The sequence below is a fragment of the Dermacentor andersoni genome, chromosome 1, assembly GCF_023375885.2.
Source record: "Dermacentor andersoni chromosome 1, qqDerAnde1_hic_scaffold, whole genome shotgun sequence".
NCBI lineage: Eukaryota > Metazoa > Arthropoda > Arachnida > Ixodida > Ixodidae > Dermacentor > Dermacentor andersoni.
The window spans coordinates 156,294,354-156,308,876 of record NC_092814.1 but is presented as its reverse complement, the minus strand read 5'-3'; the positions used below and the strand labels follow the sequence as shown (position 1 = coordinate 156,308,876).

Here is a 14,523-nt window from a genome sequence, read left to right as displayed (position 1 = left end):
TTTCGTTGCATGGTTTGATTTAGAGCTAGTTTGCTCTAGCGCGTCTATATACTACCACTCGCACATTGGCGCGCTTGGGTGAACAGCAGTTTGGGTTTTGTTCCGCGGGCGATTTCGGCTTCTTGCACTCACAAAGCTGATGGCTATCTCGTTACTAATCGCTCAAAGGGCAGCCGCCTGTTTCTCGCTCATTCAGTGCTCACAGGGGTGAGCATAGGAAGGATGCCACCGTGCATACGTTTCCTTTTATTTTTTGCGGGAGACTCGCAATATCTAATTGCCTATGATTGGCGATAACATGAACATTAGCAGAAGTTTGTCACACGTTTTGCTTTTTTTACAGGCACACAACCACATAGTTCTCTTGGATGTGCTCACCTACGCAGTTCGATTAGGCTATGGACGTAAATATTAGTGTAAGAGCAGGAACATTTGAGACTGGCAAAATATTTGCATGTGCACATATTCTAAGCCTTGAACTATAACAATGCATCAAATTTTTAATTCTTATAAGTTTATTTCCTTTTTTTATTGTTGTTATTCATGAAAGAAAAGTACATATATACCAACGCAAAATATTTTTTTCTCACTTTACGGTCACTCTAGAAAAATTACGGTAAATTTTTTTCAAGATAGGTCCCTCAGAAGAATTGGAGTCTGCAATAAAAAAAAAGGGTTAAGGAACCATCTAGTACCATGCAGAACATATTCTGTGGATCTGATGGAAAGACCCATTTTTAAAATTATATAAGCAAGTATGGCTTTTTTCCTTATATAAGGAATTACATTTTCAATTTGACTCTGAAAGTTTCAAAAAAATTACATAATTGAATTCTGTACTAAGAATACTAGAAGGAATTTTGGCTCAGTTGTCTACTTGCTACTCCAGTTCAGCCAGCAGGAGAATGATGGAATTACATGGATTTGCCTAGACTACATCCTTCTGCTTTCAAATGGCCTTGTAGATTCTTACAATAATGTTTTTGGGCCTCACACTGTTGGAAGTTCTAAGGTAACAGTGAATCTCATTCAGCCTCTAATTTTCATGATTCAGAACATTGCTCACAAAAAGTAATTTTTAGAATATAAGAAATAACTTCAGATGTTGGATGCTATTTCTCCATCATCATCGTCTAGGTTTAGTGACACACGTACTCGAAAGAGTTGTGATTTATTTAAATGCCAGAAATTGAAGAATGAGATAAATTTATCAATATAACACACTTTATTGCTTTAGTGAAACATTGTGAGGATAGTACACAACATATTGGACCTTAAAAGAACAATAAAAAAAAGCTGCGTTGCACTTTCTTCATAAATTCATGCCTAATCGGCAGAAAAATATAAGTACTATCCATAATTATCGTGGTGGCTAAGTGATTGCAGTGTGCAATTTCCCTATATAGTAATTTTAATATATGGTGGATTACATGAGTTGACATACAGCTGTAAAACATAATGAAATGGTTGTCGCCCCATGCGATGCCACATAATTATGTATGAATTAGCCACTGCCAAGAACCCCTGTTTTTCATCAAAAATAATTTCTTTATTAGCCTAGGGCTTCTAGGTCACTAATTTATTTCTTTATTTTTTCTTTTTTGGTATAGTGACACTAGCCTTTGCTTCACATGTTGTCACATTGTGAACTAGTACATGAAGCCTCGTCCCTTTATTTGCTACCAGGCACTTCAGCTCATGTGTTTCCTATATGCTTCTCCTTTCCCCTTTCAGGCTCCCTCAAGGAGTGTCGTGTCATTTCTATACCCCTGTGTTAATTTTCTTAGAGCACCCGTCTTGATGGTGCTGTGATCTGGCATGTGCTCTGGCTGCCCCTCCAATATGGCATAGATGGGTGTTTCGGTTGTGTTTGAATGTCCAATAGAAAAGTAGGGGGGAAAAACTCATGCCTGCATATAGAAGCCGGGTTAAAGGGACTGTTTGCCGCTCAAAACATGTCTTTGGATGGTGTTGGGAGTCTGAGAAATCATATTGACGGAAACGAGCACGCTTGTATTCCGTAAACAAGGAATTTTTTTTTTATTTGGCTATGAAAGTGGTGCAAGAATGGCACGTGGCGTCGCTTGATGGCAAAACAGTGCAACCAATATGTGTACCATCACATAAACAGATGCACAGGGAGAGTTATATTGCTGGGATACAATTTCGTATTGCCTGAAATTGTATTTTATGCACTTCTGATAACTTTTCTTGAGATACTAATTTCTTTCTGGTTTCCCACTAGTGTGTGTTAGAGTGACTCGATGTCCTCCTTGCCCGCCGCTCCGCACAGAGTAGAGACAACCACAGCATCTACTACAGCGTTGGGCACACGAATGGCAGATACACATGAGCACTGGCAATGTACCCTACGGTGTCTACTACGGCATCCACCATTCACATGCCCAATGCCGTAGTAGATGCCATGGTTGTCTCGACCCTGTACGGAGTGGAAGGCGAGGAGGACATTGAGGCACCCTAGCACGTGTTGAAAAGTGGCGCCGCCTTATGCAAACAAACAGAGTCACGATGAACGGAGATTGAACGCCTCAGAGATTTCCATTGTGTACAGCAAACAGCAATTAGTGTTGTCAGCGTCAATACACAGTTTTAAGAAGTCTATGCAGATCAACAAATTCTGTTCTAAAATTTTCTACTCGCTTTCCAGAGAAACCGTTGCTTGTTTAGAGACTTCGCGTGATAGACTGTCTATAGTGCTACAATAAAAGGTTCTTAGAAAACAGTAGACAGTCCCTTTAAAAAATACTAATAATAATAAAATGACATTTTTGAAAGCACAGTGAATTTTTTTTTTTGGAAATTCGATTTTAACCAAAAAGATTCAGTGAAGGCAAATTTGCCAAATATATAAAACTGCGATCACTGCACATCTGTGAGCCTACATATGCTTCAATGCAAGGAGCCTGGTAATGTCAAGGTCTCGCATCAGCCTGCCACCAAAGCAATCTTTACTTTTTTTAGTATTTGCATCCGTTTTGTATGCAGCTGCAACAGAAACGAAGTAGGGAGTGGGGGAGGGTATGATGAGAGTGCGGGGTAGCCTTGGCCCACTGCAGTGGATGAACTGGGCAAGTTCATTGATGGTAAGGCGGGGTTGTATCTACCTATTCATTATTTTCTCTATTAATGCAACACATTCTTTGAGTGCAGCCACCTTTATTGCGAACGTAAAACTATTCCAAATTTTCTATTCCAATTCTGCAATCAGCCCACCGCAATTGGTCAAAAACTTTTTTGGACCACCCCCACTTCACCTGTCTGTCACACGACGTCACAAAAACCGCGATAGCTCCCCATCTGATATGACGTGTACATGCTGATTATGCATGATTTGACCGAACAAAAGAAAAATAGTTATTTCGGATTCGACGCCTTTTCGCCATTAGCCATTGGCTATTGGTCAAAAGTTTTCGGGCTGCACCCACTTCACCTGCCTGTCACACTACTTCGCAAAACCGCAAAAACTCACTGCATCAAAGTGACGTGTGCACGTTAAAGATGCATTAATATGCCGACCAAAACTGAATTTTCTTATGAATAGCCGCAGGCTGCCCCGTTACGAAAGGATTAAAATATGGCTGCCGCCGATCGCTCAGGCACTGGCTACTCGCACCTGCTGGAGAGCACGTGTTTATTTGCGTATAATAAAACTTTTTGCGTGCCCATGTAACATTTTCGAGCGCTTTCGGCACATTTACGACCTCGCTCAGCAAACTTTTCTTTGCTGAGAATCCTTTTTAGCGGCATTCTGAACCTTCCGTTGCATGCCGCCACAATTTTCGACCACACACCGCAAGATAAGTAAGGGAAAGCTGATCAGTTGCAGACGCTGGCACCAAGCTCTTCATCCGGTTATCGATTTTCAGTGTAGTGGCTCGGCCCCATCGAATCCCTCTCCACTTGAGTGTGCTCCTTGCCTTTTGTCAGCCAATTAGATAAGACAAGCCACTCAGTGTACGCAATTTTATTCGTTTTTCAAGCAAACAAAGTCACCTCCTATGAACGAGGAGAGCGTATGATTGGTCTGTTCAGACAACCCTGCGGATGACCGCCCGATGCTTGCATCGGCGGTTACGCTAATTTGATGTCAGGAGATTGGAATAAAAACATATTGGAATAGTTTTACGTTATAGGGCCCTAGGTAGACGTCAAATACAATTGTGTCTGCCATAGTTTATTCATTGGAGCTGTGTGCTTGCATAATGTGATAAAATTTAACTCGTCTGCATTATGACCAGCAGAGGCGAGAACTATGTGCCAAATTTAGAACAATGGGCAGTCCTGCGCTCTCTTTAGGGGCTATTATTGGACTGTGGCCTTATCTGGACATTGCAAGGGGGGCATTATGTGTTGTGCAGAATTTTTTTTTCCTTTGTGCAACCATGCTTCAAAGTACTGACAGTGTGCTTGAATCAACTTTATGTAGTGTCACGTCATCACCATTTGTATATGTTTCATTTTTTCTTTAATGAGCATTTAATTATGTTAATTTTTTTTTGTAAATTTTATCACTCATAGTGTCTTATCCCATATAGAAGTGAAATGGAACGTATGAAATGAAACGTATCCGATTGCACCGCACAGGCAATTTTTGGCCCAATTTCCTTGTAAAAAAAAAGGCCATGCTTTATAATCGGGTTCACAATGTCTAATTAGACATGAAATTGTGAGCTATGGTTATTGCTTGAAGCTCTTCCTAGGAGAGGCCAAAAATAGGCGTTTTCGACAGGAGACTTTTTTTTTTATGTGCATCCAATGCATTCCCCGTCCCCTAAGCTCTTCCAAGACGGACGCTGCCACTAAAGGGGTCGCTATTGTGGTCACCATATGGACCAGGCATGAGCATGTTGACTGGTCAAGTTTTAATGATCCAGCGAAGGACAATTGTAGGATCAAAATAATGAAAGTTTGGGCATGTAGAAATGTATGGGTCGGGATCAAATTAACCAGAGTCGAATTGATGGAAGTCTACTGTATTAAAACTGTACTCGTTCTAAGATCTTTTTTTTTTCTACATGCCATCGCTGTCACTGTGTTATCAGCATTGAAGACATCTGTACATTTACAATCAAGGAAGCTGGCAGGTCTAAAAATTTTGTTCTGACATTTTTCATGCATTTTTGAAGATGCCACTGTAGGTATAAGCACTTTCAAGAAAATTGCTGTCGTACGTCGTGTCCATTAATTACACTGCAGTTTCCCACAGAGCTGATAAGCGTTAACTTATGACTTAACAGTGTTCATCAGTGTTAATTGAAACATCAGTGCAGTTTGTCACAGAATTTGAGGACCTATTTCTCAACATGTATGCTAAGCATAGGATATCTCCTAAATGATAAGTCTTCATTATTGTTTGTTTTTGAATTCACAATTAAAACATATTGTAAGTGGTTAATTATGAAGTTAATTAGTAAAATTTTGCTAATCAGCTAGCATCACAACGGGTTTTAGGAGGTAACATTCACCTCTTCAAGTAATCCAGCTGATATGACAGAGTTGTACTGTCTAGTGGTATCCACCACAGGTGAGTTCTAGTAGGTAGTTTCCAAATCTGCATACCAGCAATGCCTTCCTCTGGTTAACAGAAACTAATATTGAAAGCCCTGCCATGGTTGCTTAGTAGCTTTCACGTTGCGCAGCTAAGCATGAGGTCGCGGGATCAAATCCTGGCCACCGTGGCTGCATTTCTATGGGAGCAAAATGCAATATGCCTGTGTACCATGCATTAGGTGCATGTTAATAAACCCCAGGTGCTCGAAATTAATCTGGAGTCCCCCACTAGCATGCCACATTATCATATCGTGGTTTTGGTGAATAAAACCTCAGAATTAAACAATCATCTCGAAGGCTATGCTTTTGCTAGCTGCATGTGCCAGAAGTGATTGCAAGAGGTGGGAACATGTAATGGATGCCAGGTTTTGGATATCATTTATGCATCGGTTTCTGCTGGAAAAAACAACTCTTGAGTGAGGTTAGATTTAGGAAAATGGTGGGCACCTTTTTGAAGTGAATTGCCATTGTGTGTTAACATACCAGTAAGCTTCTCAAATTCAGTACCAAGCATTTCTCTCCTATGGCACAGCGATCATCACAAGCATCAAGGGTATTTTTTGTTGAACTTGTTGGTATAGGGCCTAATGGAACCAGTCAGTTCCAATTGTGTTTGAAAAATCAATAGGGGTCATGGGTTATATTCCTGGTCGCCATAGCCACGTTTCGATGGGGGTGGAATGGAAAAATTCTTGTGTACAAAGGCTTGTGTACCATGCTTGTGTACCATGCTTTTTTAGGACATAAATAAACCACATAGGGTCCAAATTGGCCTGTGACCCGCAAATAACCCGCTGTGCAGTTTCTAGAAATCAAAGCCCAAAATTTACCATATTTACTCTGTTCTAATGTATGCTATTTTTTACTAGAAGATTAGCTAAAGTATGACACGCACACTAGAATCGAATGCAAATATAAAAAGAGCAATCGACCCTTTTTTTTTTATGGGTGCCGCCATATTGTGTAGGCAGTGGTGCCATCTATGGGCAGTCAGCATGCTGGCTTGAGTGAGCCCTCCATATTGTATGCCAGGTATACACTTGCCGGTAGTTTCTGGTGGCTATTTTGCGCTCACGCAGTAAATTTAGTATGACATGCTGCCTTCTACATGAGAAACGTTTCTGTGATACATACTGAAGTGATTTAAGTCGGCATGGCCGGATTTCCTGCTGGCATTTAGGTGGATGGAGCACCCAGCATGATAAGTGTGCTTGTTTGAACCTACAGTCAGCCTCGGTGATCAGTTGTGTGCATATAAAAATTCCTTTCACCTTACTGAATGTGACCTCAGTGCAGCATTCACACTGTAATTCTAAGTTGTGGTTTAGCAGCAATGAGTAGTTGCGAAACTTATGACGATCCTAACAGCATGGGTATACCATTCTGCTGGGGAATAAGTTGTGCTGTTTCACAAATGTTGAAATTGTTACCTGCAGATACATTGTGTCACTACCTTGTTTGTTGGATGAGGTTTCCGCCCATGAATAAAAGTTTTGGTTAATAATAACAGCATATACCATGCAGTCACACTTGTCGAGTTGTCGAGTGACCGGCTGCAGATTTGCTAACATTGGAAGTAGTTGTAGATGCTGGGTTACAGATCTGTTTGTTTTATGTAGGGCAGGGTCCGAGCACACGGCATGACCATGCTATGTTTTAGTGCACGATTAGCTAGTGTTGTTATCATTGTTGTTATTTTTAATTTTTATTTTTTTCTGTCTTGTTTGCCCCATATTGTATGATGCACTGACCCGTTTTATGGAAATTGTGTTTTCACAAATGCCGTCGGATTCTTTTTATGTGATCCCCTCTATATATCAATTCTGTACAGGGAAAGAAATTACTGGCGCTTAGATGTTTCGAGGTTGCATTGGGTTGGCCATACACGAGCACACTTACGTTTTAGTTCTTGCACCAAGCGATCAGATAGAAAGTTTCCAATTTACACTGGCGATTCACAGATGCCGCTGCTCTTCGTCGAGTAAAAATGGATACAGCCAAAATAGTTCACATCGTATACACACACTGCGACTGATGATGCACGCTGCAAGTTTGAGCAGCCAAGACAAATTTACACATAATGTAGTTACTGCTGTACTAAAAGGCTACACAGTGCTTCTTCGACGACCTCGTATGAACTGACATCATGTAAATTTAGCAAAGAACGAGCTAAAACATCTCCAAATCATTCTGCAGCACATGACGGCAGCACAGTCAAGCAGCGCTGCGCCGGCTCACACAAGCCAGAGAGGAGGAAAGGCTCGTTGGTTGCCCTTTCCTCCTCACCTGATGAAAAGGTCTATAGGTGGTGCCCAAAACCACCCCCAGTCTCAAATACTGAAGGCCTCGCTTTGCCATACTGCGTGTGCCAGAAGCTCCTGTGAGTTCCAGCAGGCTGGGCAAAGATCCTTTACCCTTGTATCATGATACTTTACAAGATACTCGAGCAACAAGTATTTGAGATACAGATACAAGATACTGCTGCAGTTATTGTATCCGATACGATACTTTCCACTTGTATTTTAATATACTTCATTACATTCGCAAATTTCTTTGGTGCTTGAGAGCAACAATCAATTTTTTTTTAGAGTGAAAAGAAATACATAGCTGTTTGTCTCACTTACCATGAAAGTCTGGTAAGAGGACAATCAAAGGCATTGAATTTGTAATTTTTTGAAGTAATTGGTGTGCATGTTACAATCGAGGGCACATTAGAATCAGATAAGTATGGTAAGGTTTAAATATCATTGTCAATTGGTCCAATTAGAAATTGCAGTGTTCTTTTAGTGTGCTCCAGTACTGCCTCATGGTAGATGATGTCAGACGTCCTTTTCAAATCAACTACAACTAAGATGCTGGGTGTCTTTTGGCAGCAGTGACTGGTCATAGTGATGTGTAAAAAAAAAAAAAAAAAAAAAAAAAATGGAACTGTCATGTGTGGCGAGGCTGGGTCAAAAACGCTCTGGCATGAGTGAAAATAATAGCTTGTCCCTTCCAGATGGTGGTGCAGCCTTGTGAGGCACAGCCATTTGAACAGTTTGCATACCATCCTCATGAGCGAGATTTGTGAAAGCTTGGTCGTGGTGTCAGATTGTTTGCACCGTTTCAGTATTTGTGTAATCGCTGAGTGCTTCTACTTCTTTGGAAATGCACGAATGTTCTAGATCTGTTTGGTTTGCGCCGACTGGGCCTGCTTTGTCATTTAGGGTACATTCTTCAACATCTGCTATGTGACTCCATCCTTGTCAGGTATTTTTCTGGTGTTGACATTCTGAAGAGTGGCAACACATTCATCCATTGCAAAGGGAACTACAAGTCCTTCTTCAGCGAGTGGTCATTCATTCGCATAGAGTTCAGACAGTGATCAGTAGCTGATGCGTGTAATGACAATCGCCTATAAAGCATGTCCGGTAGTCTGCTGTTGGTCAAGCATGCAAATTTACATGAGCTACGTAATTAAAGGGCACCTGTTCATTTTTGGGCATTACAAACAAACACCAGTGCATTGATCATCAAACCTGTTCATTTTTGGGTCCACAGTAACAATCATTGCTGCTAAGTGTCACACCGATCTAGATTATAAAAACAGCTGAAAATTCAAACAAAAGCTTGCACAACCTCCTTAGACAAACGAGTCCCCAGCTACAGAAGCAATGTCACAGCTTGTTTCTCCACATCACTCGTCACACCTTCAGGAAACAAATAGCCTGCAGCAATGCAACCAACTTGGGGATTTCTTTGAAACACTGAGCATGCAAAAATTCTACAAGAGCTGTGCCATGTGTAAGGAAAAGGAAGAGATGTAAAAAAAAAAAATATAGGAGGCGGTGCTTGTAACATGAACGTCGCAGTTCATTAGCTCTCAGCTTGAATATTGGAAAAGGCAGGGGAGGAATGTCGCTTTTAGATGCCGGTCGAGGCCGTCAACGCAATGGAAGAGAGCCTTTCCTGTGGGAAGAATTGCTTGCCTGACACCATTGCTTTGCAGCATTTCATTTGTGTCTACTATTCCTAAATTTTTAAAATCTTCTTGCAGTAGAATGCTCACTGGACAGTGCTTGACAACTTCTAGCGTATAATAAAAATTTCCGACTGTGCTGTGAAGGGTCCTTAAACACTTTTCTTACCACAGCCTTTAAACATGGGTCATGGGTAATTCACAAGTGCTACACCTAATTTCAAGGTTCTCAGCGCTTTTACAACTTGCTGTGCCATCCAGAACGTAGTTTAAGGAGTAAAATAAAATTTTCTGAGTGATTTTTTTTTTTTTTGCTATATGGAGCCGATCTTAAAATGGGATCCACACAGTGGACAGGAGCAGGGATTTTTGCTGCAGACAGCGTATTGCGTGATACCTGTGTCATCAAAAAGTGCTGCCTTCACTGAGTCTGGCTTTCTCTGCTCACAAGCCAGATTGTATGGCATGTGTACAAGTATGGCAGTTGTCTGTCCTCTGTCTGGCCTACTTGGCGTCAAGTCTGTCAACATGGGCTGGATTAGTATGACTCGTAGGCTAGCTGTCTGGTGTGGAATTGCATTTGCAATCACAGAGGCGAGTTTTTACTTTGTTGATTTGTTGACAATAAACACAAGTGCGATAATCAGAACGAGGCGCAAAGAACTCTGTCGCCTCTGGTGCTTTGGCAACATGCGTAACCATTGGAGTCTAGAGTAAGCATGTAGATCAGTGCAGATTCTGCAAGCGCACTCCAGCTGTGTGAATGCAGCCTTGCCCAGCTGCACCTGCGTTAAGTGGCCACGTGACTATTTGGCTTGCAGAGCAGGCTAGATTCTGTCCATACATGTGAATCCACCTTCACAAGCATGCAGAGGTGCGCACCCAGTGATTACAAAGATGGCAGGTGCTCACATAGCTGAGCTCTTGTGCTAACAATGTTGGTTAGTGACTCTTCTGCATCCTCAGATGATTATGTACTTGGATGTTACTAATAGCAGTGAATCTGAGGATGATGTCAGATCATGAAGTTAATATTCGAACGCTGGATAACTGCAAAACCAGCTCGGACCGTCAGCTGATGTTTGGTAGTGAATTTAGTTTCCTGCTTGTTGATGACTGACTGATTTGTTGTGCCAACTGGGATATAGTGGAGATGGTGGTAGTATTACATCTCTTGTATTCAGTGTCTCTACACCATATGGCGAAGGTTTGCTGCCGCTAGCTGTGCAGAGTGTGACTTTTTTGCTATACTGTTGACCTTTTGGCCGTTACAGGGTGGATGAAAAGCAGCGGGCATAATAACAATACAATTTGTAGGCAATGCAATGATAAACTAGTACGAGCAGATATAAATATATACAGTAAAATGCTTTAAAGAAGGAAAAAAAGAAATATCTAGCAAGCATATGAAACAGGGGCAAGTGAGCTGTACATGAATATATCTACAAAAATATTGCTACGGAATAGTATTACCGATGACGAAGAGGCGAGCAGTAAGAAGACGACGACGACGACGATTGGAGGCTAGCGCGGGCTGTTGCCTCTTGGCCAAGTGCGGCGTATTACGTTGTAAATATACTTGTATATAGCGTTTCATCTGCGTCTTCTTACGTAACATATCTGGTGGAGGTGGACGTTCCCTGTACCTCGTCACGGAGCTTCGCAGTGGACGGTACGTCGAGCCTAGCTTCATGGCTCCCGGCGATGGCAACTTGACTCAGCCGCCTCCGACACCTGCTGCCACTTCGACGACCTACATCACTCTCCCTGCTCCTCGTGATCCTGGCGTATTCTCGGGCAAAGATGGGGAAGACGTCGACGACTGGATCAGCCTGTACGAACACGTCAGCCGCAATAACCGGTGGGACCCTACTATCATGCTCGCCAACGTAGTCTTTTACCTCGGTGGCACACCTCGAGTTTGGTTTCGGACGCACGAAGAGGAGCTCACCAGTTGGGATTCGCTCAAGCAAAAGCTCCGAGACTTGTTCGGCAACCCCTACGGTCACAAACTTGCCGCGCAGAAGGCGCTTTCCGGCCGTGTGCAGACGTCAACAGAGCCCCATGTCACGTACATTCAGGACGTCTTGGCTCTGTGCCGCAAAGTTGATGCACACATGACTGAGTCAGACAAGGTATCCCACATCCTCAAAGGCATTGCCGATGACGCTTTCAACTTGCTCGTATTCAACAACGTCGTGACGGTAGATGCTGTTATAAAAGAGTGCCGCCGCCTGGAACTCGCTAAAAGCAGACGTATCGATCAGCAGTTTGCCCGTTTGCCCAACACCCCAGCGACATCTTCCTCTGCCGACTCTCCTCGTCCCAACAACACTGGCGATATTACCAAGATCGTCCAGCGTGAGATTGACGCCGCCTATCCGGCTGCCTTCGACTCCAGCCCCACCAACGCACTTGCAGTCACGGTTTCCCTGATCCAGGCAGTTGTCCGCCAGGAGTTCGAAAAGATGGGCCTTCACACTATCTGCTCGGCCCATCGCCCTGATACACATCCGGCTTCTTCGATCCCGCCCCGTACCACATCTTATCCACCACGTTTCCGCAACCCAGTTGAATGGCGCACTGCTGACGACAAGCCCATTTGTTTTCACTGCCGTCGCATCGGGCACATTTCTCAGCACTGTTGAAGTCGCTGGACTTCCCCGACCCGGTCTGCTTATACTGCCTACTCTCGCCCCTCAGGTGGCCCTTCTCGTCCCTATGCCGTACGCTCCGATAATGCCGCCACTGACTCTCCTGCGCCGAACCGCCCCTATTCTCGTTCACCTTCGCCCCAACTACGACAATCTCGTTCTCCCCAGCCCCGTCGCTCCTTTTCGCCGACTCCCTTCGGACGCCGCTCCCGGCCGGAAAACTAGATGATGCAGCGCCTCGAGGTGACACTGCATTGCTCCCTACGCCGCCAAATCCTCCACTGACGTTGCCCACTCATCTGAACCTTCTTGACGTGCAAGTCGACGGTGTTCCTGTATCTGCTCTTATAGACACTGGGGCGCATTTGTCGGTAATGAGCGCGGACTTTCGTACCCGCCTGAAAAAAATAATCACGCCCGCCACGACGCATGTTGTCCGTGTCGCCGATCGCGGAACAGCTTCGTAATTGGTATGTGTGCCGCCCGTGTCTCCTTCGTCGACCGCTCCACAATTGTGCTATTCACAGTCATCGCCCACTGTCCCCACGACATCATCCTCGGCTTAGACTTCCTCTCCGCACATTCTGCTCTCATTGATTGTTCCGCCAGTACTCTCCGCCTTACGTAACTTAACGTAACTTACGTAACGTAACAATATGTACACTCAAACCTCATTATAACGAAATGGGATATAACAAAGTAAATGAAATTCTCCTTGAAGTCCCCAAAGAAATCTGTGTATATAAAACTTTGCTTTAACAAAGTGAAATTGTCCGGCCATGGATATAACAAACTAGATTCATCTGTGAAACCAAGAAATGCCCAACTGTTGTGCACCATGTAAATCGCTCTCCACGGTGTTCGGCACTCATTCACAGTGGCAGTTCAAAAGTCCCGCGTCGAATGCGTCAAGCAAGACTAGTCTTTCTCACCACCATGCATATCTGCCAAGGAGGTTATATACTTAAACTCCTTGGGTCAGGCCCAGGCTGTGGATTCACTTCTCCCTCTCCCTGCGGTGCGCCGTGCGAGCTGGCAGCTGGGCATCGCCTTCGAGATTGCATTGGCAGCAGTGCAGTCTCGGAGGCCACGAGCCAACCAAGCCAGGCCGGTGTGGCAAAGTTCGCTTGCCTCCTCGATCACACAGCGGAGCGCTGTATTGTGTGCCACGTGCTGCTCAACCATGACGAGCCAAGTGGGAAGCATAGCCCAAAGTATTTAAAGGTGTCAGCTATGTGAAGTACTGCAGAGTGCACTGTGCAAACATGTTCAAGTACATACTTTGTTTGTTATGCACTGTACAAAAGCTTCGTCCTCATTTATTTTAATTTTTCACCTCTTTTCAATATTCGTTGGAGCTTCACTTAACGACTGTTGATCTTCTTTGCTATCCACTACCTTGTACAATAAACAATTGTTGGCAAAGAGCTGTACAGAGATTCTTTCTTCAATGCTAGAAATGATAGCATTGATATAGACTAAAAAAGCACAGTGCTCAGTACTGATCCTTGCGGAACACCTTGCATCACATTCAATGATCTTAATTTATTGCCATCAATTTCAACGTATTGGGTCCTTCCAGTAAGATACGTGGTTATTCATTTAACGATTGGTCAATTAATTCCAGCGTCTTAGCTTTACAGTTAAACCTTGATACAACGAACTTCAGTATAACAAAATTCTCGATATAACGAAGTATTTTAACTTTTCATAACCTGTTTTCCATAGAACACCGTGTATTTGGAACCTTGATATAATGAAGTGTGTTTCTATACGATTTCAATGTAACAAAATTTTGCTTTTGTCGCAAAGGAATGTTGAGACAATAAATGGAAACGTGTGGACGCAGATGGTCAAATGACTGAATTACAAGCGGCTGCTTGCAAACGCACCTTTCAAATCATGTGCGGCACGACAAAAGCAACCGCCGAAGTGGAGGCGAGCCACATCATGTTCCATATAAAACGTTTGCAGGACGCTTAAACTTCGCCTTTAAGAATAAAACGCGATAGCATTCAAAGATCCCTGACTGCATCTCATGCTTCCCTGCAACTGGAGCATATGTAACCATAATATTTACCGAGAAACGCTGGCTGCAAGCACTATGCACGAAGGCAGGCTTTGTAGTAGAAACGTGGCCTCTTGCATGGGCCGCGATGCGGCAGAGGCGAGCGCCAGCTGGAGGCATTGCAAGCAACCGGGCACACTGCTCCGTGGCCCCCAAGACACCCGTGCACCGGTGTGTGCAAATGGCGGATGCCACGGCCAGTCTGTGAATGGTAGAAACATTGGAAAAGGGGTTTCTTTGAGTTTTCGCGTTACAGTATTATGTTTTCTCGT

General features: G+C 43.5%; 1 protein-coding gene across 15 annotated transcripts in view; it reads left to right on the top strand.

Annotated features, from left to right (window-relative positions):
- The window catches only part of LOC126547420 (heat shock factor protein-like), a 168,746-nt gene that overhangs the window by 107,084 nt on the left and 47,139 nt on the right, over window positions 1-14,523 (top strand). The window lies entirely within an intron of this gene.